A 24942-nucleotide genomic window follows, 5' to 3' on the forward strand; every position below is an offset into this window, starting at 1 on the left:
CACCTGCAAGCAAAACACCCTCAGGGAAACGAGGTCATTGGTAATTCATCACTTATCCCCTCCTCGTCAGTTTCAGGAAGACAAGGACGTTTGTAAATTACTTCGGTGCTGCGTCCCCTGTGACTGCTCGCAGCAGATAGGCAACAAACATTTGTTGATACATCGTTATATTATTAGGTGTGTAATAAGCACTGGTATATAAAAAGCTCTAATTATTAGCAAGCAGAACTAAGTGGCTTTTAGAGACCAACAATAGCCTTCTCCGACTCTTCTTGTTTCCACGCAATGCACATGCATTTTCATAATTTGATCTAGTGTCATTTAAAAGCAGATAATTCAGAGGAGCCTTAGCAAGGAGGAGGACGTGTCCACAGTTTTAAACTCAATCACTGCACAGCTGAAGTCGCGATTACCGACTACAGCAGTAGGAACACTGGGAGTTGGAACCAGAAGGCCCAGGACAGAAACCCAGCTTTGTATTTGGCAGGCTAAACTCTCAAGTCCTCAGTCCTTTCATATGTACAGTGGGCTCGATATTGATATAGTGGGTTTTGCGAGGATTCACTTGGGTAACAAATATTTTTTAAAGATTTTATTTATTTATTTTTAGAAAGGGGAAGGGAGGGAGAAAGAGAGAGAGAAACATCAGTGTGTGATTGCCTCTCATGTGGCCTGCAACCCAGGCATGTGCCCTGACTGGGAATTGAACCTGCAATGCTTTGGTTCGCAGCCCACACTCAATCCACTGAGCTATACCAGCCAGGGCTGTCAATTGGGTAACAAATACTAAAGTGCTGAGAGCACAGCAGGAGCTCAAGATATAAACTCTGTTATTGATATACGTGAGACGTGTATCTGTACAAACACATCATATATGTATGCAGTGTGTAGCAGTAGCTTACTCAACTGCTGATGGGCTGAAATGTTTTCCCAGTGAGTTCTCAGATTAGGTCCATACTTGCATTCACCCCTCCCCCACTCCCATCATTCCCCACCAAAAGTGGACTTTGGAAAACTCCCTTCAGCCACCTGAAACAGGCTTTCCTCGGCGACATGCTTCCCAGAAAGCAGCCTCTAGACTCGTGCTCTGAAAAATCTCCCCTGGGAGCTGCTCCCTGAGGTGTCCCCAGCAGAGGTGTCACTCTGAAGTGCCTTGTCATCCCCCGAAGCTGTTGTCTTACCCATGGCCAGTCCTCGCAATAGCCCCCGGCTGGATAAGCCCAGCAGCTTCCCCAAAGCCTCTTTCCCACAAGTGCCGGCAAAATCCTCTGTGGAATTATCAGGGATCCCACCAGCTTTGAAGGGCTGGCAGTTATCTTTATGGTTTCTGCGGGGCTGAGCCTGCATTTAAGAAAGGTCGTGACCTGCTCTTGCAGTCTCCTGGAGGAGAGAAGAAGGAAAGGAAATGGCCAGGAATTACAGAAAGACAGATTTCAAATCGGTAAGTGAAGCAACTTCCCAGCCACGCTGAGTGGATTGCCAGTTTCTTGTACGGAGTGGTCCCCTGGGGTCAAGCGACCCTCAGCCTCGGGGTTACGGGACCTAATCATGTTCTGACAAGCCGCAGCCCTGCTTTGGGTCAAACACGCTCCACGCGATCTGGGCCTCTGGCCCTCTGGAATTTGCCCCTGCATATCGTTCAGGTTCGCTCAGCCCACGGGAGCTGAAATCGGGGCTAGTGCTTTATTTTGTTTCCCACAATGGGCTCTCCTGAAACCTGGGCACGGGAAAATAATTCTATACCTGGCATGAACACTTATTAATATTTTTTCAGTCACATATATCTGTACAGTATGCGCATATTTATTCATGTTTCTATATACGATTTTATTCTATATGAAACCTGACTGGAATCGGTTTAGTTGGCATGTGAAGTAAATGGATGTGACCATTAGCTAAGCCCACGCAGTACCGATAGTTACCAGTATGACTATAGGTCATAAAATAATAGTGTGACATATATTTGTAGCTGTATGTATAGTGTATCCTGTCACTATAAACCCCCACACCTTTGTGCATAAACACAAACCAATTACGTCTGATTAGAATCCGAAAAACTGCATCTGGTTTAAACTTTAAACTTGATCAAATCAGTGTCTTTATTACAAATTATATAACAGACTAATGTGAATTTAATATTTTTAAGGAACAATACAGTTTGTGGTGAATTTCATGGAGACAAAATAGTTCCTAGCTTCTTAAAGTGAGGTTTGCATTCTTTACAAACCCTGGGAACCAAATGCCATATGAATTTCTAAGACTTGCTGTTCACTCAAATAAAATAAGTAATAATAATAGAAGCTACTATTCAGCCTCTGCTGTAGGCCGGGTACTGTGCTAGGATACTACCAATACCATATCTTTAAAACTTGCCGTAATTATTCCCATTTAGATGCCAGATTTCCCATTTCACAGATTATAAAAGAGGTTCACAGACGTTCAAAGAGGAGTATAGCTAGTCCAACTAGCAGTCAAGGTTTGGTCTGAGGACCATCTGACACATCCCACCACCTACCCAGTCTTAGACCGGACAAAACGCCGTCTGGGCTCCCCTGTTGCCTGCCGCTCTCTGGCCGGTGTCCCTGAGGGTGTCTGTCAGCCCACAGGAGAACCGCAGTGACCCGGCGGAGTCTCCAGCATTTCCACGGACTGAACCAGTGAGGCTCTCGATTTGCTGAGAGCTCAAGGCAAATGCACACATTCAGCTCAAGAAACTATTGACTTTAGTCGTTGCGTGAATAATCCTCTTATTTTCAGGAAAGCCTAAGGATGAGGTGGGAAGAAGATAAGAGCAATAATCAAATCTTCTTATGGTAATCATACATTTTGTTTAGGAAAATGCTCTTTAAATTAAACAACAACAACAACAAAAGATCCACCAGAACACGCTTTCTAAGCGGTCAGATTTTGCTGGGAGCCCAAGCTCTATTTTTAAATATGCTTTCCACCCTCCACAAGAGAGGAAAACAAGCCCTCTTTGTTGTTAGTGGTGTGCACATCTGGATACAAGAGGCTGCTTCCCCAAATTCTACTTGCTCCTCCAGCAGCAACTCAAATCTCATCCCTTAACCCCATCCATTCACCAATCCCCTCCACCATGCGCAGAAGCCAGTGGAGGGTGGGAATGGTGCCCATCCATCTAGGGAGCTCCAAGCCACCAGCTCCCAGCTAGCCCAGCATGCCTTGCTCCCTCCTTCCACCCTCAGCAAGTCCTCTCTGGAGACCTCCTGTCTCCTGCAGGCCAGGAGCGAGAGAAATGAAGATGATTAGATCATCCGCTGCAAGGAACTCGCACCCTAGAGAGGAAAACAGACACATAGGGGAATGAATGGGCATGATACAGTGTGATAAGGGTTGTCAGGCGCTGTGTGCAGAGCAGAGCATGGACTTCCTAGAGGCACCTGCCCGTTCTATTTAGGGATACAATGACTGTAAGAAGAAGCATCCAATCCCTTGGGAGCTAGGCCTATCGGCCGAGGGAAAATGGAATGAGCCAAGCAAATTCAGATGGCCCCCTACGGGACTCTGCACATGACAAAGACTGGGTCTGAAGGTCCGGATACGGAGTAGCCACAGCAACTTGGGCTAGCAGATAGAAAGCAAGATGCCTCATTTACCCTGCACGACCCACCTCGAATGCAGCTTCTTCCAGAAGTCCGTTTTTCAAAGAGGTGACCTCCCTTCCTGGGAACTCCATCGCCTTGCCTTTACATGTCTCGTCCATGACACACACCACCAGCTCTAACTTTCTTGTGGCGCTCCCTTTGGGCACAGAATTTCCAGCCAAGGACTGGACCAGAAAGTGCAATTCGGTTCACTGACTCAGCGAGCCTTACTCCGCACACACCCTGAACACTCAGTGTGTGAAATGTTGGTACTCCGTGACAGGGCAAGGGGCTCACCAGCTGCCAGCACCCACCAACACCCTCTGCGCACTCAGAGTCTGGTCCCCGCAAGCTGGCTGGGTACCACCACCGAGCGCCCCGCCCCTACCCTCTGCATTTGCTTTTGGCAGAAGCTGAGGCTCAGTAGAGGGAGATTCTTGCTCAAAGCCACAAAGAAAGTCAGCCCCAGGGTCTGAGCTGAGGCCCATACAGCAGGGCTCCGAGTCCTGCACCCTCTCTGGTCTAGTGTCCTCGCCCACCCTATCATGGGAGGGGAGTCCCCCTTCCAATCTGGGGCCTGCTGCTCTGGGGCCCCGACTACCCCCAGGGCCCGGAGCGATCCCACTCCCACACGGCCTGCCTTCCCCAGCCGAGCCTGGCGTGGCAGGCCTGCACCTTCTCTCTTCCGGGTCTGGGCCTTGCCGGAAGTACTTCCAGCACGAGCTGCCTTCGGGCCCTCCGGGGCTTTGCTACCTGGGCGTGTGCAAGTGTGCACACATGGCGTGTCTGTTCTCGGGGGTCCCAAGGAGTCAGGCATATGTTTGTGTGCGCCTGTCTGTTCATGCCTTTTTGCACACTCAGGTGTCGGTGTATTTTCTGTCTTTGTAACAGAGGTGAAGGGGCGTGTGTGTAGGCATCCCTGCATTTGTGTGTTCGGTGCACGTAGCTGTCTCCAAGCTATGTGTGTATCTTTGTGGTGTATCCGTGGTATGCATATGCCTCCCTGTGGTATATGAACGTGTGATATTCTCTAACCTGTGTGAGTGTGTACATGTCTCTTTGGTGTGTGTATACATATAAATGATGCATGCATGTATATATGATGTATAAATATAGATGTGTGGATGTCTGTGAGGTATAGGTAGGTGTTTCTGTGTTGTCTGTGTATCTCTATGCTGTGTACGGTATGGTGTGTGGTACATATGATATTGGTGTGTGGTTTGTGTAAGATGTATGTACATATCTCCATGGTGTGTATGTGTGTCTATGGGGTGTGGGAGTATGTGCATGTGTATGGCGTGTGTGCATATATATCTCTATGATGTGTCTGTGTGTGTCTCTATGTTGTGGGTAGCATGTGCATGTATGGCATGTGCACACATATCTCCATAGTATGTCTGTGTGTCTATGGGGTGTGTTGTGTGGTGTGGGTGTACACATATCTCTGTGGTGTGCCTGTGTGTGTCTCTGTGGGGCATGGTGAGTGTGTGTATGCACACATGGTGTGTGTATGGCATGTGTGTGTGCACCTGTGCGGACAACTGCTGCCCTGGCTTTTCTATGAGCAGGGGGCACTCGGCTGACACAGCAAAACACTGCAGCCTCAGGAGGAAGTCCAGGGATGCTTCTCACATGCCCAGGGTGAGAAAACAGGGCGACTACCCTTGCATTTTCCAGGCAGCACCAGTTTCTCAGCCCTGGTTCCCCAGGAGCTCAGAGGGGGCCCTTTGGGGGAGCAGGACCAGGGGTAGCCTAGCGCTCCCACAGAAAGGGCCCTTGTTGCCTCTCTGTGCCATTCATACCGGAGAGGAGGGTGTTCTGCGGAGTCTGAAAACCCGAGGTTTGTCCTGGAAGGTAGACGAGTGCAAGGTGTTAAGGAAGAGCAGAGGAGGGAGGTGGGTATTCTAGGCAGAGCACAAGTGCTGAGCGTGTGTGTGCACATGTGTGTGTACACGCAGTTACCCACAGGGTCCACGCATGTCCAATTCTTTCTCGTCCCACTTCTAGCATCTGGAGCAGAGCAAGCATTCACCTTGCTCAGGGTGGGAGATAGGCAGCCCCTTACCTGATCTCCCCCGGGCACCTCCAGCTGGAAAATGACCCCCGGGTCTTCTGCCGGCTGTGGGGACTCCATTGAACCACACTGGCACGCCGAGACTCACAGAACTGGCAGAAACCAAACCATTTCTCCAGGCCACCAGGCCTTTGTTCCAGGCCCCTTAGAAATGTTTTCATCCATGGGTTTGCCATGAACAAAGTCCTGTTCACATGGTCTAAACCTGACAATAAACCCAACCGTTCGGATTGCAGTTTAAACTCACTGGCCACACCAGGGAGGAGAAAAGGAAGAATTCCTGTGTGTTGCAGAAGACTTCTCCGAATAATCCCTTGAGCTTCCCCACGGGCTCTAGCCCCCTAATGGATGCTTTGATGACAGCAGATAAAGGGCAAAGGTACTTTTATTCTCTTAGAAATTGCTCCAAATAAACAACCTTGATGTTTAAAGCAATAGAAATCCCCGGAAGATTGATGGCTTGGAAAATGCTGCTGAGTGAATGAATAACTTCCCCCTTTATTTCCAAGAGCTAATATTTGTCCACATTTGCTGCCTTTTAGAAAAAAAAAGTGCAACCTTTTTTTGCGCTGAGTGTTGGTCAGAGACAAACAGTCACCCTCCAGGTATTCCTTGAACTTTAAACCGAGCTCCATTTGTGAGTGGCTGAGGCTGCTTCTCTGCATTCACCCATTTATCAGGTTCAGACGGGGGCCTGCCCTCGGAACGCCACCCCTGGGTGTGGACTCCAGGGTGGGGCCAAGCATTCAAATTCCTTTAGAAGGACTTAAAATGTCCCAATGTCTCCAGAAAAGGGTCCTAATATCTCTTTCTATGGTCATGCTCATTCAGAATCCTAACAAGATGTGCCCTTGAATGCCAAAAGGTAGCCTTTAGCAAGCGAGGGCACCAGCCCGCCCTGGTTATTGGGGGGTCGAGGTTCTCACCCGCGAGGCCAGGGCTCTGCTGAAAGCTCTGGTGGCAGATGGGTTGCAGCCTTCAGGGGCTGTACCTGGACAGCAGGTGATGTGATCAGTCCAGCATCGGCACAGGCAGGGAGTCTGGAGAGCTGCTGGTTTGCATAGCACCCCAAGAAATGCTCTGAGAAGCATCACATGGCCAAGGCACCCATGGGCGAAGGTAGAGTCCCCAGCACGTACCCATGGGCTCACACCCCTCTTTTTCCAATACCTGGGTGATGCATGTTGACTCTCCCAGACAAGCTGTGCAGTTTCCTGAAGAATCTCCTCACCCTGAAGATCTCCACTCAGGATCTTGGTGGGCAGCCCCTTCTTGAAAGACCATCCGGGAACCCTGCACATACTGTCTGGGACCTGGATCAGCTCAGTCCCCACCCCGCCCCACCCCACCATTCCTTTTACCAACTCAGCCACCCAGTCTCATGACCCGGAACTCTCCGGGACCTGGAGCTGTGCCAGCTCTGAAACCTGAGTGTAGACCTGTCTGCCTTGGACCGCCATCGCCTAAACCCTTCTGGGGTTTTTTCTTGGTTCTTCTCACTGCTTCACCATTCTGTTTATCTGACTTCATGGACACCTCCTATTTCTTAGCCCCTTGAACTCCATCAGCTTGTCCTAACTTTGGTCGTTCCGTCTTTAAACTCATCTGGAAACATTAAAACCCTGGACCCAGCCAGCCAGCCCTAGTCTCTGAGCCACAGCCGGAGTGCACTGTGTTCATGCAGAGAGTACCAGGTGCAGCAGATTGCCGTCACTGCGAATTGTAATCTGTCTCCCCCTCTGGGTCTGCGATGGCACCTGAAATATTCTGAGCTTCCTGCACCTGGCTCAGGCCTGTCTCCAGAGCCCACATTAAGTGCCCCTCACACTCCCAGACTCACATGCTTGCCCTGGCAAAGGTCACATACAGTGTCACACACAAATTAGAAAACAAAAGAAAGTCCTACCATGTCTGGCCAAATTACCTACCAGCTTGCCTGCACCTCTAGTCCTTGGCATCTCCCTCCCGTCTGTCCTGTTAGAAGATGGTAAAGCTCTCTTGTCCAAGGGCAGGCCTTCAGCCTGGTTACTCTGAAACTGCTCCTGCCTACCTCCCCAAAACCTTTTTGCTGCGGAGCTATTTGGTGTATTTTGGCCTCTTCCTTTTCCTTGAATGAATTAAAAACTGACTCTCTCACATCTCTTGGTTTCTGCAGTCCCACATCTCCAGCGTGTCCTCTAATCTGTGTGATGACCCCTCTCGTAGTTCCTCTTCCGCTGGCCCTGGTTTCTATGGCACTGTTTTGGGAGATTCACATTAGCCTTTTGAATACGCTTTTTCTGAGCATTATCACCCATTCTGGGGTTTCGCAGAACTTGTTTGTCCTAAAGACTCCAACTATTTCTCTCTAACTGCAAAGTTTCTCCAGGCGACCGGGCCCTACTGTCCTACTCATCACTGCTGCACGGACCTCACATTCTCTGTGGTCGGAACTGAGCTTATATAGTTCCTGCTCTGGGCCTGGATCTCCCCTGAATCCCCACCCTCTTCCTGGTGCTCAGTGCCAGAAGCCTGAGCAGATGCCGGACTCCTTGTCTGCACCCATTGGGGCCACAAAAGCACCCCCTTCCCGAGTGCGTCAGGACCCTCCTCTGTTCTCCAGGTCCTTGAGAGCAGGGGCGTGTCTGAGTCACCAGGGCACGTCAGCACCTATCGTGGTGCCAGGGGCTTCTCAGACTCTCAATAGATGTTGAATTGAGCGACGAGTCCTTTGAGGCAACTTTTGTCACATGTTAGGGACGACTGAGTCTCAGAAATGTTAAATCACTTTACCAAAGTCAGAAGTTAGCGAGAGGAGCCAACCCTCGAACCTAGATCTGTCTAAATCCAGAATCGGAACACTTACATGTTTGTCCTATGTCATATTTAGGGATGTGGCATTTTCACGTGCCAACGTTCTGCCCACATTTATGGAAAGCTGAAAGCTAAGCATATGAGATATTTTCATTGTGAATTGCACTTGGAAACAAACTTCCACTTGAGTCTCTCGGGCTTTTACATTTCAGCTTGTCTCCGTGATGGTTTCTGACAGATAAGGCCCAAGGCCCTCCAGGTCACTTTCTTAATCCCCTCTGTCTGAGGACAGCGCAGGCGCCTCCTCTCCTTCATTCTTCCCTTCCTCTCCAGGTGGCTGTGTGCCATCTGGCAGTTGTGCCCAAGGCCCCACTTTGCCAAATGTGCTCCTTCTCCAACAGAAGGCAGCGGAGCCTAGAGCTTTCCCTTACACACACACACACACACACACACACACACACACACAGGCTTGTCCGAGTCAAGGCTGCCGTGCCCCAGGCTTTACTACAGACGAAGGAAGCTGGCTGCGGCTTTCTGGAGCCAGCCAAGTCCTGAGGGTCTCGGATGTGCCAAGCTCCTCAGTGCAGGAAGGTTGGACGCACGGTTCGGGGCCTGTCTGGGTTAGGCGGAAAACACGGGATTTATCGGCATGTCAATGGCAACCGGCAGAAAGAGAATGTAAGAGTTTGCCCAGGGAAAGCGTGAACAGTAAGATGAAAAAAGGACCAAAGGTAGATTATTTGGGAAAGAAAAAGACAGAGGGGACTGTTGGGCATGAGGAACAAAGGATAGTCAAGGACAAGGGGCATTAAGACAATATGAGGTCATAAAATTCAAGAGTTTCCCCCAAAATGAAATGGTTGATGGTGTCAAGTACAACTGGAAGGCCCTGAAATAATGGTAACAATGGCAGTAACAATAAGAAGGACGAGGAGGAGGAAGTGGAAGAGAAAGAGAAAGGAAATTATCTATTAAATGTTTATACACTAATTGTTAAAACAACATTATGAAATAAATATTAATATCTCTATTTTATAAATGATGGATGACTGAAAACTACCTATGGAATTTGGCAAAAGGTGCATCACTGGTAGTCTCAGTGAAATGAATTTCACTAAAGGAAAGTGACTAGAGGCCAAATTGAAATGGGTTCAACAGCGAATGGAAGATAAGAATGAAGAACAGTCTTTCAAGAAGTTTGGAGAGGGAAAGAAGAGAGGTCAAACAGTGACTAAAAGGAAATACAATATCAAAAGAGGTTATGTTTTAGTACCAAAGAGGCTTGGACATGTTTATAATCCAAAAAGAGAGTGATAAAATGATGATTAAGACACAGGTGGGCATAGTGGGCAATTAATGAACTCAGTACAGTGGGAAAACTGAAGTTCAAGGCTAGGGGAAAGAGGTCTTCCCGCAGGGGAAAAGGGAGCCCATTTTTAAAGACTAAAGGACGTTGAGAGTGAGGTGGGTGTAGATAAATCTGTGGCTGGTGGAGAGGAAGTTGAGGGAGATTATGGCTTTTGGTGGCAATTTTCTTAATGAAGAAATTGAATAAAGAGCAGCAATAGCGCAGGAATTTTTTAAACCACAATACAGCAATTTATATAGATGCTTAAAATGAATACAAAGGGGAAATAAATATTACAAAAGTTTACATACTATAATGCTGTGTCATATAGTAGATGGTATAAATGAATACACCAGGTACAGTTTAACTAAAGATAAAACTAAATATCCGAAATGCTGCGCTCATTGGCTTGCTGCATCAACACAACACACTTTCATACAGATCTAAAAGGTGTCAAAACTAATAGTTGCAAAGTCAATTCTTGCATGTGATTTTAGCTTAAAAGATCTCAGAAAATAGGTCTACAATACCAGTTTTTGCAGCAATGTGTGATGAGTACACAATAACGACATCATAGGCATCACTTGGATAGGTCTGAAAGACTGTACGAGTGTACATTTCAAATATTCAGAATGAATTCAGGAAAAAAAATCAATTTTCCCCAAAGCCTACTATCCACATTGGACTAGTAGCTTGTATGTTGGTCCTACGATACCCTGTAAATCCAGATAACACATCTTAAGGTCATCCAACCAAACATTTACAGAGAGAAAGAAATGTTGAGAAGGCAGGAAAAAATTAAACCTCTGTTTTTTTCCTTGTGTGCATTTGTGAGCCACCAGCTCACTGGTTTTTCACATTGACTTACTGTGTCTGTCACAGCAAGCTCTGAAGCAGGACCAGCTAGTCACGTGTCATAGAACTAACCATCAGGGTTATGCAAGTTGACAGGGAGGATGGGAGCAGACCACGAACACGACTGACAGGGTCACTGAGCCGATGCATGGCCACTTGCTTAACCCGAGTTCAACTGAGCAGCCAACAGGCAGAAGTGCCAGCTTCTCTGGCATCAGGGACGTGCTACAGCCTGGACCCCTGTTCTCCTTTGAGTACAACTGCAAAACTAAATTCTAACTGGTACTGCCTTCTGAGTGCGGGCCATCAGGCCCTGAGGACATGTGGCCCCTGCAATCCCGATGTCATTTCCATGACACATGATTGGCTGATCTTGTTTCAGAGCTTGCCTGTGAGCAGGCATTTCTTTAAGAGTGAAAGGCTGGAGTAAGATAAGGAGCTTGCCGAGAGAGGTAGACGTTTAAGTACTTCCTGAGGGATGATAAAAGAAGCAATCCCCCAAATTAAATAATTGGTAGATGGCTCTTAGGACTCCATTGTACATGGAACACAGGAATATACAGTAGCTCCTGACTCCTTGTTTTTACTTTTTGTGACTTCAGCTGCCAATTGTTAGAGCAGAGACAGCTTAATGTGTAGATCCCAAGTTGCACGTATCTCAGTGCCTTCGGTGGAAGGATTGGACCCAGTGTGAGGTTCCCGTGAGACAGCCTGGGTGGGAGGCTAACGCAGCGTGGGCTCCAGCTACCTGTTCGGTGAACACCGGTCTGCTCGCCTCGACAGAGCTTTCCCAGCAAGGAAACAAGCAAGTTACATTGGAGATCTCCAGCTCTGACATGTTGTGTTCCTGTGGCTATGTCAGAGAAGTCTAAACTCAGCGTTTCTCAAAGTGTGGCCATGTGGCTCACGTCTAACAGAGCATTCTGGAAAGTTTCTTAGAAGGTCGGGTTCCAGAGCCGTTACTTCCAGGGTAGGAATCTTTGTGAAGAGAACCAGAGTCTCTGCACTTTAATAAGCTCCGTGGGGAGCCCCGCAATGCAGAAACCCCACCTGAATGCTGACTCTGGCATTAGCTGCGAACCCACCACGGCCGGCAACACCAAGACCCTGCCTGGCCATAGTGATAGACAATGGTGGGATTCTGGATGAAGGAGGACCCTGGATATGTCTGGATGGAATTTAATGGTAACTCTTTTTCCCAGAACATTCCTGGTAAAATTTTGGGGGCAAAGGCTTGTTTCCAGCCTACTGCCTCCTGGCTGCCACACCCTCTGCCTTGGACATGGGCATTTATCCATATGTCTTTTAGTGCACCTGCTCTTTAGGGTTTTGTGTGTAGATGATGTGTCTTGCTTGCTTTTCCCCTTTATAATGCCTGGCTGTTAGGAAAGGACCCTTCAGAAAGAATCAGCAAATAATTCATTATGATTGTGGTTCAGTATATCGGCATAGCTCTGCAAAGTTTACACGGTGCTTCTACCCTGTTACTCCTGCGCTAGTTGACATGCGCCACCCAGAATCATATTAACTAAGGCAGTGATTAGGCAGCGCGCACTTCGGGCTAAAGGCCCCATCGTGTGTTTTAGTCCGCTTGTGCTGCTGTAACAAAATACAATAGACTGGGTGGCTCACAAACAACAGAAATTTAATTCTCAAAGTTTTGGAGGCCAAAAGTTCAAGATGAAGTTGCCAGCAAGATGGGCTGAGGGTCCTTTTTCGGGTCACAGACTTCTGGTTGCATCCTCTCGGGGCAGAAGGGGCTATGGAGCTCTTTGGGGTCTCTTGTAAGAGCATTAATCCCATTCATCAGTGCTGCACCCCCATGAAAAATTACCTCCCAAAGGCCCCACCTGCTAATACCATCACCTTAGGGAGCTAGGGTTTCAAGATTGGAATTTTGGTGGAACACAAACATTTAGACCGTGGCACAATGGTTTTCTATCTAAAAGTCTAGAGTTCTCCTAATTGAATAAAGGAAAACAAGACCTTCTGACTCTCCTTTATCTGCAACCAGATTACACAGCCCCTACATCCCCTCAAGCCTCCCTGGCCCCGACCCCCTCAGCTCCAACCCCTTTCCCACAGCCTCACCGTGACGGTCGTCAGCCTCCAGCCTGGAGATCATTCCACCGAAGCTGAGCTCCGGTCTGCACTGGGTTTCTGAGGACCACCTTGGTGCATTCGACGTAATGTCTGCCCAGCATCGGGAACCAGGGTCTTTGCTGGGCCCTCGCAGCCTGCTCTTCAGTCCCCTGGACCATGGCACCCCGCTGCTGCCGTGGACACCGAGGACACTGTCCAGGAGAAAGCGCGGAGGCGGAGGCCCCTGACGGAGGCTCGCGGAACTCCCACAAAGGTGTGTGTCCCGCTCCTGCCTCCTTTCTCACTCCAGCGGTTGATTAAAAGGTGTCAGACTATTTAAATGGTTGCTAACTTCATGACTGAAGTGTCAAACCTAATTTTTTGAAACTTTAGAAAATTTGTTTGAAAAGCTTTTCAAATGGAAACTTTTTTTCCCTGCCAAGTTCCACCATAGCACACATTTTTACAGCCCTTATAATTCCTTGAAAAACTCAGTGTATAATAGAAGTGCTGACAGATGCTGGACCATAGCAGCTAGTCTAACAGCTCAGCTGTATTTATTTTTCATTACACTTGACTCTAATTGGTGCCGGTTTAACTGTGGCTCATACCAGCAAGAACCTTTTAACTCAAACATCAGTCCAGGGAAATTGGCTTTTTTTCCCCATATCTTGGCTCTTAATATTGGTGACTGCCCATATTTCTCCCCATTCAGACTATCTTTATGTTTACTAAGAGGCAGTCAGAGTCATGCTTTAAAAGCACAGGATTTGAAATAAAATAGACCTAAATTTTAATCAAGCCTCCTCCATCGAGTGACCTTTGGAAAGCCAGTCATTCAGCCTCTGTGAACCTCAGTTTCTTCATCTCTAAATAGATGAGGAATAATAATTCTTATTTTGCAAGGTTGTAATATACAGGGTCTGACAGAAGTAAAATCTGCTTGAGTGTGGTTGGTAGGGTACGTGAATGTCTCACACGAGGTGGGCAGCAATTTGAACATTTCACCTAAAATGTCATATGGAGTGCTTGAGTGTGATATTGTTATGTTACAGAATTATGTGCTTATGATTTTGTGACAAAAGATTTTGTAATGAAAAGGGGTGTTATTTGCTCCAGACTCTGTATATCTTGTGGAAGGTTAGACATGAGGTAAGTGATGCTTCCAGCAGAGTGCTTGGAGCATAAGAAGAGTTTGTTATTTGATATTATTTTCTACACATTATATTCATCAATATTATAATCAATGATGATGTTTCACGCAGAAAAGGACCCCCTGTCTGATTAGTCTGTGTGGAATTTATTGCTACCGTGATGAGCTGCAAAACCAGTAACTCATTCACGGAGAAGCGCCTTGACAATCCCGGACAGACCAGACTCTTCTGCACTGGAAGCCAGCAGGCATACGCCAGGCCTGGGCCTGTGAGTCAAGGTTGCTTGGGTCTTCCCAGCTGCTCTGAAATGCTCTTGGGTGTGGGAATTCTTCAAATGACTCTTAAGTGGCCTCCTTAGAGATGCTGACAGGTCCAATCAAACTCCCTTCTCCCGGGCCCTGGGATGAAAGGCAGTGGCAGAGGTGTCTGGGAAATAGAAAAGGTGCCCTGCCTCGGCCTGAGGAAATTCCCTCAGCACAGTGCCACACACAGCCCCAGCCCGCGAGTCCTCCAAGGCCGGCGTCCTCCACGGAGGCAACGTTAGCAACCAGAGTGTCTGCTCATTGAGATAGAGGTGCTCTGGAGTTCAGGCCAGAGACCACTCCACCCCCCAAGGGAACCCAAAGTGGACTTACCCCCTAACCCACCTGGATGTATATTGGAGGATGGAGGAAAGAGCTTCTAGTTTAGTAACTGGGATGCACAAGGGACTTTACATAGGTGACCTTGACCGAACCTCAGAGCAACTGCTTCAACTCCAGTATAGTTACTGCTGTTTTGCAGGTAAGGGTGTGAGACCTGGCTAGGTAAAGTCTTGCTAAGGCTGCACTGGGGCTGAGGGGTCAGCATTTGAACCTAGGTCTCTAGGAATAAGGGCTCTTGAATACAACTCCAACTGTGAAGAAGAATCAAAAGAATGAACAAAGTCATGCTAAATCTTATTTTATCGCACATAATGTTAGAATAGAAAAAAATAGAAACTTTAACATTAAAAAAACAGAATCACTCAGAATCCTACCACTTATTCAAACCACTTCTTTTTTTTCCACACCTCTTTAATTTTTTTTGTAATGAGCACATTATTAATGCTTCTGATACTATTCTTTGTATTCTTTTTCTATATTTAAACACATTGGTACAAATACAAAGAAAATAAATTCTGTAATGAGCTTTCTGGGCCATAACTATTCATTTCCCTAAGATACATAAATGAAATTAAATTGTGGCATTAGTTCAACAAATTTAAACTAATTGAGCATTTGAACTTAGCTCCAAATTGCTTTCCAGAAAGTTTTACCAATTTAAATTCCTAATTGTAGTGAATATGTGTAAATAACCATTTCACTACACTCTTGCCAATTTAAGTAATACTATTTTGGGTTTGGCCAAATTATTATGTAAAATATGTTGATGTTGCTTTATTTCCAAGATTGAATATTTTCATCTATTTTCACATAGCAATTGGAGACATTGAAATATACTTTTGTATATTTATGGGCCATTGTCTTATTTTTTCCATTAATTTTTTAGTACATACCCTTGGCCTATTTTCTTAACCAGGTACCAGTTCTTTGTATAATAAAAACTTTATTAACCTGGCTGGCATAGCTCAGTGGATTGAGCACGGGCTTCGAACCAAAGCATCACAGGTTCGATTCCCAGCCAGGGTACATGCCTGGGTTGCAGGCCATGACCCCCAGCAACCACACATTGATGTTTCTCTCTCTATCTCTTTCTCCCTCCCTTCCCTCTCTAAAAATAAATAAATATAAAATCTTAAAAAAAACTTTATTAAGCTTTTGTGCTATTTTCTTTGCTATCACGCTAGCCAGGTTTGCCTGAAAGTTGTTAGTAAAGAGCAGCTCACTCAAAAAGCACGCTCGGCTGCCTTGCAAGCCTTCAGGAAGGGCTGCGTTACAAACATGTATCCACGCCCTTGGTCTTTAACACAACTATTCAGCTTAGGTATTGCATCCGCCTTGTTGGTCTGTAGTTTCTAGTTATTTGGATGTTATTGATATAGAATGCCTTCTTAATCCACCAAGTGGCATATCTCAGAAGTTGGCATCTAGGCATAAATTGCAAAATATATATATACTTTCTAAGAGACAAGGTGTTGTTTCGCGCAGTAAGTCATGCTTCCATGTTTTTTCATATGGATGTTGTATGAGGTCATATCCCCCCCACTTGATTGTAGGTGCCTGACTCCAGGCTACTTTTTGTTCATTGCAGTATTTCTTGAGGGCCTGGCAATGCTTTGCTTATCACAGACCCCGTAAAACATTGACGAATGAGTAGCAAATTTAAGAGAAGGAAAAGATCATGAGATCCGGAGCCCTATCTCAGCTGTCCCCTTGGATGAGCACTATGTTAACCCCTTTCCCTTAGAAAGCAGAGTCTCGGGCAAGGATGAACATGGTGATACTTTATCTGAAACTGCAAGGCCAGAGCAGTGAGAATGAGAAAAAAGGTGGAGGTCAGGTACAAAAGATGTACAATAATGTGATGAGATTTTTCCCCACCTGCTAGTCAGGTTTTTCACCAACAGTCATTAGTAAACATTAGTAGATCACTCAAAAGATAAGTTCAGTCACCATTCTGGACTTTTCTGGAAGGTTTGTGACAATGGGCTAAAGTGTTTATCCCCCCAAATTCATAGTGGAAATCCTGACCCCCAGCACCTCAGAACACATACTTGGAGACAAGGCCTTTAAAGACATAACTGAGTTGACGGAAGGCCATTGCAGTGGGCCCAGCTCCAACCTGACTGGGGTCCTTATGACAAGAGGAAACTTGGACACAAAAAAGACACCAGATTATGGTTGTACAACAATGAGATAAATCTTAGAATATGAGGAAGTCTTACTGTATTTTATATGCAAAATTATACTACAGTACACCATAATATTTTTCAATTCACATTTGGATTTCATAAAATTGTATTAAATAAGATCATGTATGTTTAGGAAAGAAAGAAAGAAAGAGAGAAAGAAAGAAAGAAAGAGACTTCATTAATTCCCCCAAAGAATTTTGATGTTTAAATAGGACCAGGGGTTAGACAGGGCAAGGGAGAACAACAGGGGAAAAATGGGGACAACTGTAACAGAACAACAATAAAAAAAAATAATAAAGTAAATTTAATAGTTGAAAAAATCTCCTATTTTCTCATTAACCTTCTCTTATTTCACTTCTGCATTTCAGTTCACAGTGTCTTCCAGTTACTGGTTTGTCAACAGCTTTGTGTCGTTCAAGCAGAATCTAACATTACCTTCATCAATTTTATTAAATCTTATGCCTTTTGCCTGGAATGGTGTGGATCAGTGGGTTGAGAGTCGTTCCATTGGACCAAAAGGTCACTGCTTCAATTCCTGGTCAGGGCACATGCCTGGGTTGTGGGCCAGGTCCCTAGTTGGATGCATGTGAGAAGTATTTCTCTCACTCATCAATATTTCTCTCCCTCTCTTTCTCCCTTCCCTGCTCTCTAAAACTAACTAAATAAAATCTTTTGTAAAAAAGAAATCTTACATCTTTTACAAAATGACTGATGTCACTTTGGATTTGATTTGGGTGATATAGTTGGCAGTTTCTATTAACATCTCAATGCCTCAGCCTCCTCATCTCCGTAACAGGAATGACCATACCACCAACTTCATAGCATGGCTGTTGAGGATAAAATGAGTTAAGTTTTATGGAGCACTTAGATAGTGCTTTGCATATATTGACTATTATTTAGAGCATGTAGTTGCTGCTGGAAGTCTATTAAGCCTTTACTAACCATTTTCATTGACGCTGAAAGACAAGGTAGTACCCAGATAGCAAATGAGTAGGAGCAGCTGATTCTTAACTGAAGGCAATTGTCACATTTTTAGTAGGATGTTGAGAGGTGGTTTGTGGTAGCAGTGGCAGCTGGGTAGGTAAGAGATCCATCACAGGTCACTGCGTGGCCTGGAGTGAGTCTCCTGCTTTCTCTAGGTCTTCTCCCTCAATAGAGTAAGTGGGCTGAATTAGTGGATCCCCGGTATCTTTCTTCCCTCTGACATCTTATCCTCCAACCTCCCTCTGAAGTAGTCAAGATTAAAGGTATGAAAGCACATGTGATACAGCCAAGGATCATGCTAAGTAGCTGCAGTCTTCTCGCTATCCTGCAAGGGATGGCTTCTCATTTGAGAACATCCTAGGAAGACCATAAATGATCTTTTTTGTGTGTGGTCAGAGTGGGAAGGCTTGTGGTGAGTGATGTGGGTCCCCAAGAGAGTTGAAGATCTCGCTGGCAAACCAATATTCCGGCAGGGAAAAGTATTTTTGAAAAATTGGTGCAAGTGAGAAGTAGCTGAGGAGCAGGCAAAAGGGGAGGAAATAGCTGCAATCTCTGAACTGCCTGATGTGCTGACCACTGGGCTAGCCATTTAATAGATGTTTCCCATTCTCATAACAGCCCTCTAAGGTGAGGTTTATGTCCCTATGGTAGAGATGTGGAACTTAAGGCTTAGAGAGGGAAAGTAAATTTGCAAGTATGCACAACATGCAAATGGTCCCAGAACTGAATTGCACTCTTTCTGGATTCTGCTCTTTTCACTTCAGCATGATGCCATGCGCTCCAACTTACTCACTCCCTCAGCCAATGAGAAAAAGACCTGGTGGCATGCGACTACCCCACCCATCAGCTGGTAGGTGGCAGAATGAGTCTGTGGCCTAAAGCCCATTTCCGAATGCCAAGGACAAGCCTCCAGATGCTTACATATTTCATCTTCACCCTCTGTTCCAAAATGTTTTCCAACTACAAGAAAAGACAAAATTAGATTATAGAATTATTCTTACATTGATCTTACTCCCGCTCCAGTTCTTAAAGTAGTGAATTAATTTCATGTGGATGATTTAAGGGGGAGAACGTATAATAAAAAGCACAAAATTCGTATTCATATCCTAGCCTCCGTGATTTCCAAGGTGATTGAAAGTAAGCAGGTCACCCCATCTCCCTGAGCTTTGGTTTCCTCAGATGTGACATATGACTAATGGTGTGTAATTCAGATAGGATTGCCGGGATTAAAAGACAAAAATGCATGTAAGTTGCCCAATACAATGCTTGATCAATTGGTCATTACTATAAATGCCTCTTTGCACCAGCTACTAGCAATTCATTGCTTTGGCTCTAAGGTTTATTTAGAAAATAAGACCCATGAGGGAGGTAAATAGAGAGCACATAAACAGACCCACATATATTTTTATAATTTTCACAGACAGCAAAAGGGGCACAGAAAATCAGAATAGAAAGAAGGAAAATGGGACTGAAAAATATTTTCACATGGAAAAAATTAAATGAGACTGTTACCTCACATTATATACAAATATCAACTCCCTTTGGACCTAAGTGTCAACAAAAATGTTGTCCAATTTTTGGAAGAAAATGTAAGAGAAACCATATTTTGCCTTCACATAGATGATAATTTCTTAAAGAAGAAAATGCAATGATAACTATTCAGTAAGATGGATCAATTTGACTAAAATATAAAAATTTTATTAATGGAAATCTCCTTTCAAAACATTTTTAGGGGTGACATCAGCAACACAGCAGGATGAGAGTTTTTGTCATCTTTTGCCCAAAGAACACCTGTTTAGACAGGCACCCATGGACAAATGAGAGTGATTTTGTGGAAGTCCAGGCGGCCAGCAGAAAAGTTTCAGCATACTGTAGAAAAAATATCTGAGATTAGACACATTGAAGAGGGTAAGAGGAGGAGTTCCACTTTGCCCCTGTCACCCATCCCTAAGCTGCCACAGCTTAGTGCTCAAAGAGACCTTCTTAGCCCCTGATATTTCTCCCGTAGGGTAAAAAGAAGCTGTGTGAGAGATCACCCAGCTTCCCTGGCTGTGCAGGATGTCACCAGAGCCTGCCTCTCCCTTACCTCTCCCAGAAGTGTGCAGCATGTCTTGGTGCAGGGGTAGGAAGCAGCTAGGCGATCAGCAGCCAGAGCTCTTGGAGGGCATCCAAAGAGTGAGGACCTGACTAACTACTCCACAGACTGCATCAGGGAGCCCACCCATGAGCTGCTAGGGCCACCTTACCTGTGGATTTAGCAAGTGACACACAGGCACCTTCAACACTTGGTGGGCCCTCACCACATGGCCAACATGTTTGTTTAAAAACATGTGCGAGAGTGAGCCTTTGCAGATGGCTAGTGGGCCTGCACAGAAATCTGGCCCAATTCTGCTGGACTGAGAGAAAGGATACAAATGTGAGCATTCAGCACCAACCAGAGGAGAGCAAGCAGGAGGCTGCCCACAACCAGGCAGGCTTTGCAGAATCAAGTGAAGGCATACAATCATGCAATGTTAAGAATTTCCACCCAACTTTGGAGCACACAAATACATGAAACAAATATTAACAGATCTTAAGGGAGAAATATGCAGCAATACAATAATAACAGGGGACTTCACTACCCCATTTTCAACAGTGCAGAATGGATAGATCCTCCAGTCAGAAAAGTCAATAATGAAACGTGGGACTTAAACTACACATTATACCACATGAACCTAACAAACATACACAGAACATTCCATCCAACAGCAGCAGAGTACCCAGCCCTCTGGTGCACACAGGAATATTCCCCAGGGTAGTTCAGCAATAAAACAAGTCTTAAAAATTTAAGAAGATTAAAATTATTTTAAGCATATTTTATGACCACAATGGTATGAAACTAGAAATCAATTACAAGAGGAAAACTGAAAATGGATAAATTCCTAGTAACCTACAACTGACCAAAACTGAATCACAAAGAAATTGAAAATGTAAGCAGGCTAAAAAAGGCTGAGAAGATTGAATTAGTAATTAAAAACCTCCCCCACCCAAAAAGTCCCAGGACCATGTGGTTTTTCAGGTTAATTCTTCAAAACATTTGAAGGATAATTAAGGCCAGGCCTTCTTAGACTCTTCCAAAATATTGAAGAGGAGAAAAAACTCCCTAATTTGCTTTATAAAGCCAACATTACTCTGATACCAAAGCCAGATCAAGATATTATAAGAAAAGAAAACCATACGCTAATACTCTGCAAAATACAGATTCAAAAACTCTCAACAAAATACTAGCAAACAATATTCAGCAGCACATTGATCAAAAGGTTCATGCACCATGATCAAATGGGATTTACCCTTGGGTTGCAAAGATATTTCAATACCCACGGACAAATAAATGTGATATATCATATTAATGGAATGAAAGATAAAAAGCATCTGATCATCTCAACAGATACAGAAAAAGCATACAATCCAAATGTGTATCAAGGAAGGTATTCCTTGGAAGATATTCCAAGGAAGATATTCACATCATGAAATATTATCACCATGAAAACAAAGGAACTACATACAACTGCATGCATAACCACCCGTAGTGGCAACACAGACGACTCTTAAAGACATAGTAGTGAGGAAGGGATGAGGGAAACAGGTGGGACTGTGCAGGAATGCTTAGGGAGTTGTAAGTTAATGGAACTGGTCAGATTCCTGGTTAGGTGGTGATCTATGGGTTTGCATTACACTATTCTAGCATAACAATACCAATAAATAAAATAAGAGGGTCACATGTGATGCTGAGACAGTGTCATCAACAATAGATTATGATGAACACAACACAAGTTTATGTGCATGAGGTACCAAGATTATTTAAAAAGAAAAAGAAAGTTAAATGATTAAAAGTGAAGACTGAGAAGTTTTACATTATTACATCATTCTTAGTTTCTTATTTTTCAGCTTATCTTGGAACTACAAAGAAACAAAATATTTTGTTTAAAAACAGTTGTCTCCATTTCCCAATGCAATGCTTCTCAGACAATCTGGGCCAAAAAACCACTTTGTTTGTGTGCTTTTCCCAGTCCACGGTGCGCTGATACTTTTGTATGTATGTTGTGGTCAAGGCGATGAATACATTAATCACAGACTTGATTTTAGTGGCAATATTAAATTGCTATAAAGTCTATAAATGCTTTCTCTCTGGTCCTGTACCCATCTAGTGTGAACCAGTAACAGCCAGTTCTCAACCCGGCACCTGGTGAAAAGCTTGTGCTTCAGCATCAGGTTTAGGTTTAGGATTGATTCCGGCTCCATCACTTATTACCTGCTTGGACAGTCAAGTTATTTTAACTCTTTGAACTTAGCTCTTCACCTGTAAAATGAGAACTAGAATTTTGAAGATAATTACTGCGGGGCAGGGCTGGGGCCAGGATGAGGCAAGCATTCACTGTCAGAGCCACACAAATGCCTGGTCCGCAGTGGGAGTAAAGCCCCCTTAAATTCTGCATCCTTGGTGCCGCACCTGCTCCTCCTAGTCCCCGCCCTGCTGCCAGGATTAAGAGAAAGAAGGTAAATAACATGCTTAAACAGTGCTGGGCACATACTAAGATGTTAGATAATATTTATTTTGATACTATGGTTATTACTCAATGTGACTCACCATTTTTTGTTGTTTTATTGTTATTATTAACCTAACTTAATGGTTAGTTCTTCATCTCTGTTCATTAACATGAAAATCTCCGTGCAGAGAAAATGTTCATGTGCAAAAGGCAACAGATTCAACTTAGCTATTCTCTCATCCATTTATTCATTTCGAGACACAGAGTGCCTGTGATATGCCGGAATTATGTTGTTTACTGGGGACAGAGAATAAATAAGGCACAGCCTGTGTTCTCAAAGAGCTCACAGCCTGAGGTCGAGGGGGGACAGATTCAGGTAATGACAGCAATATGGCAAGCGCTCTAATAAAGGGATAAGTTGGGTCTAGGGTAGGCCAGAAGAGGAATCACCTATGTTTGGCGAGATCAAAGACATCTTCCAGATGGCAGTGATAGTGGTCCAAGGCATGAAAAATGAGTGGTACTTCACAAGCCTTCCAAAGCATAATGGGTTCTTTTCCCCCAGTGTATTCTTCCATATGGTGAAAATGCATAACACATAGAGAAAAATAACACTTCCAGGAGATGAAGTAGACTGGAAAGATCATCAGGTACCAATGGTGATCAGCCCGAAGAAGCACTGTCCTCCGGGGAGCTTTTGAGAACTACTGGCTTATTCTCAGTAGCTATAATAACCCGGGGTGGGTGTGCTAGTGCTTCATAGGCAGGTGACTGACATGGTGCATATCCTGCAATGCAGACAGCAGCCCAGCACACGGGGGAACTGCATTTACCAGATGCCTACAGCGTTTCTTCGGAGAGACACTAAAGACAGCCTATTATCTATAGACAAACATGAAATATATGTGTGTATATATGTATGTATGTATGTATGTGTATGAAGAGTGTGCTTTTCACTGACTAAGACCCACAACTCAATAGGAAAGAGACTGAGGAATTTTTCTTACCCTGAGGGATGACCAGAGGAAGAGTTTTGGCCTAGAAAATATGAAAACCTTACTTGACAATAACGCACAGTATTCCTCACAGAGTTATCGATGGGTTAACAATAATCTTTATAACTCTGACATTTTATTTTACTCTGAAAACAAAAGTGTTTGTGTTATAAAAACTAACTCCTGCTGGAAAACCCAATGTGCTCAATATGCCTTATGTTTTATTTCAGGAACACAATAAATGAGTAAAACATTTTTCTAAAACTTTGCTACTGTAGGATAGGCCTGTAAAATTTTACCAATATGCACTAAAATGTTCAACTCTTTTACCAGTTTGCTATGCTTTTTGAAATGGCAGACACTGTGTGATGTATAAAATCTGTCACGGTTGACACCAAATCAGTGGACGACCCGATGTGTTGTTGCATGGTTTAGATTTCATTGTAAAGACTCAGTTGTGTGGTCGTCACAGCTAGATTTTGTCTGACGATGACAAACTGACTGGACAATGAGAACCCAAGCTAATTCTGAACCAGCCCCTAAAACTTAGGGGCAGGCATCAATTGCTCGGGCTCTAAGAATATTTGTCTATAGCTCATCACCAATATTTCACCTCACCACAGGATTAGAGAACTGTAAGATACTTGGTTTCCTCCCACCTTTGTTTTGCATATCTGGAGGGGACTCAGAGGTTTTCCGGATCGTCCCCCTCTATGGGTGGGGAAGCAGAAACTCAGTGAAGATGGTTCCATTGCACGGACTCACATGATGAGATCACGGAGATGCCAGAGCGGAAAGTCAAATTGACCTCCTAGTGACAGAATTAGCATTAGAAAGACCCTAGGAGTCATTTGGGAGCCACTCAACTCCCCACCCCCAGGTGCCCTGGCTGTCTGGTTCCCAGCCCAAGCCTGTACCGGTATTCCCTGACTTCCCAAAGATGCACACTGATGATGATCCCTGCGTATAAGTTGAAGGGGGTTTTAACATTCACCTTTCTTTACTGAAATGCACAAATTAAGTTCTTTATTATACTAGGAAGAAGCAAGAGAGTTTCTGAGCAAGCAAAATATTTCAGTAAGTCCGTGGTCATTATTCACTGGAGACACTCCAGTCTCCCACGTTGAGGCCTACCAACACCTTCTTTATGCACATTTTTAACAAACAGATCACCCTGTGGGAGAAGCAGAACCTTAGAAGCAAAAGTTGGCCACAAGGGCTGAGACAGGAAGACTAACAGAGTATATTTGAATATAATACACGTGGCCTTTTAGTGATGAAGTCTACTCACATCCAATTTGTTTTCCAGGTAGGGGAAGAACAGACCAAAATTATCTGGACTCTAAACTTATTAGCACAAGTAACATTCAGGATTAGTATCAGTGAGTTCATCTTTATTTTCCTGATCCCAGCTAGAAAACTCTGTTCTGGCCAATAGAGACTTAAAACCATCAAAAATATGTATATTTAAATAAATAATGGAGGTAAAATTCCCCAAGATTAGAAAAAGATAAAAAATTCAGATTGAAAGAAGACAGATGAAGGGTGGAGGTTATGCCTAGATCTACTACAGTGAGATTCAAGGAGAAAATTCTAGCACCTCTAAGGGGAAAGTCCAGATCACTAGGAAGAAATGAGGATCAGATGAAATTTGATTCTAGTGCAGCAAATCTTGAAAGGACAAAGCCAGCCC

The 24942-nt window shown here is 44.6% G+C and overlaps 1 long non-coding RNA gene across 1 annotated transcript; it reads left to right on the top strand.

Annotated features, from left to right (window-relative positions):
- The first annotated feature begins 1049 nt into the window (after positions 1-1049).
- Positions 1050-24942, top strand: LOC123822532. The gene is made up of 3 exons (XR_006786354.1): positions 1050-1441; positions 12761-13031; positions 24559-24942. It is a non-coding gene; the product is annotated as an uncharacterized LOC123822532 (long non-coding RNA).

Source organism: Phyllostomus hastatus, unplaced genomic scaffold (genome assembly GCF_019186645.2).
Source record: "Phyllostomus hastatus isolate PE091 unplaced genomic scaffold, TTU_PhHast_1.1 phas_contig_402, whole genome shotgun sequence".
Lineage (NCBI taxonomy): Eukaryota > Metazoa > Chordata > Mammalia > Chiroptera > Phyllostomidae > Phyllostomus > Phyllostomus hastatus.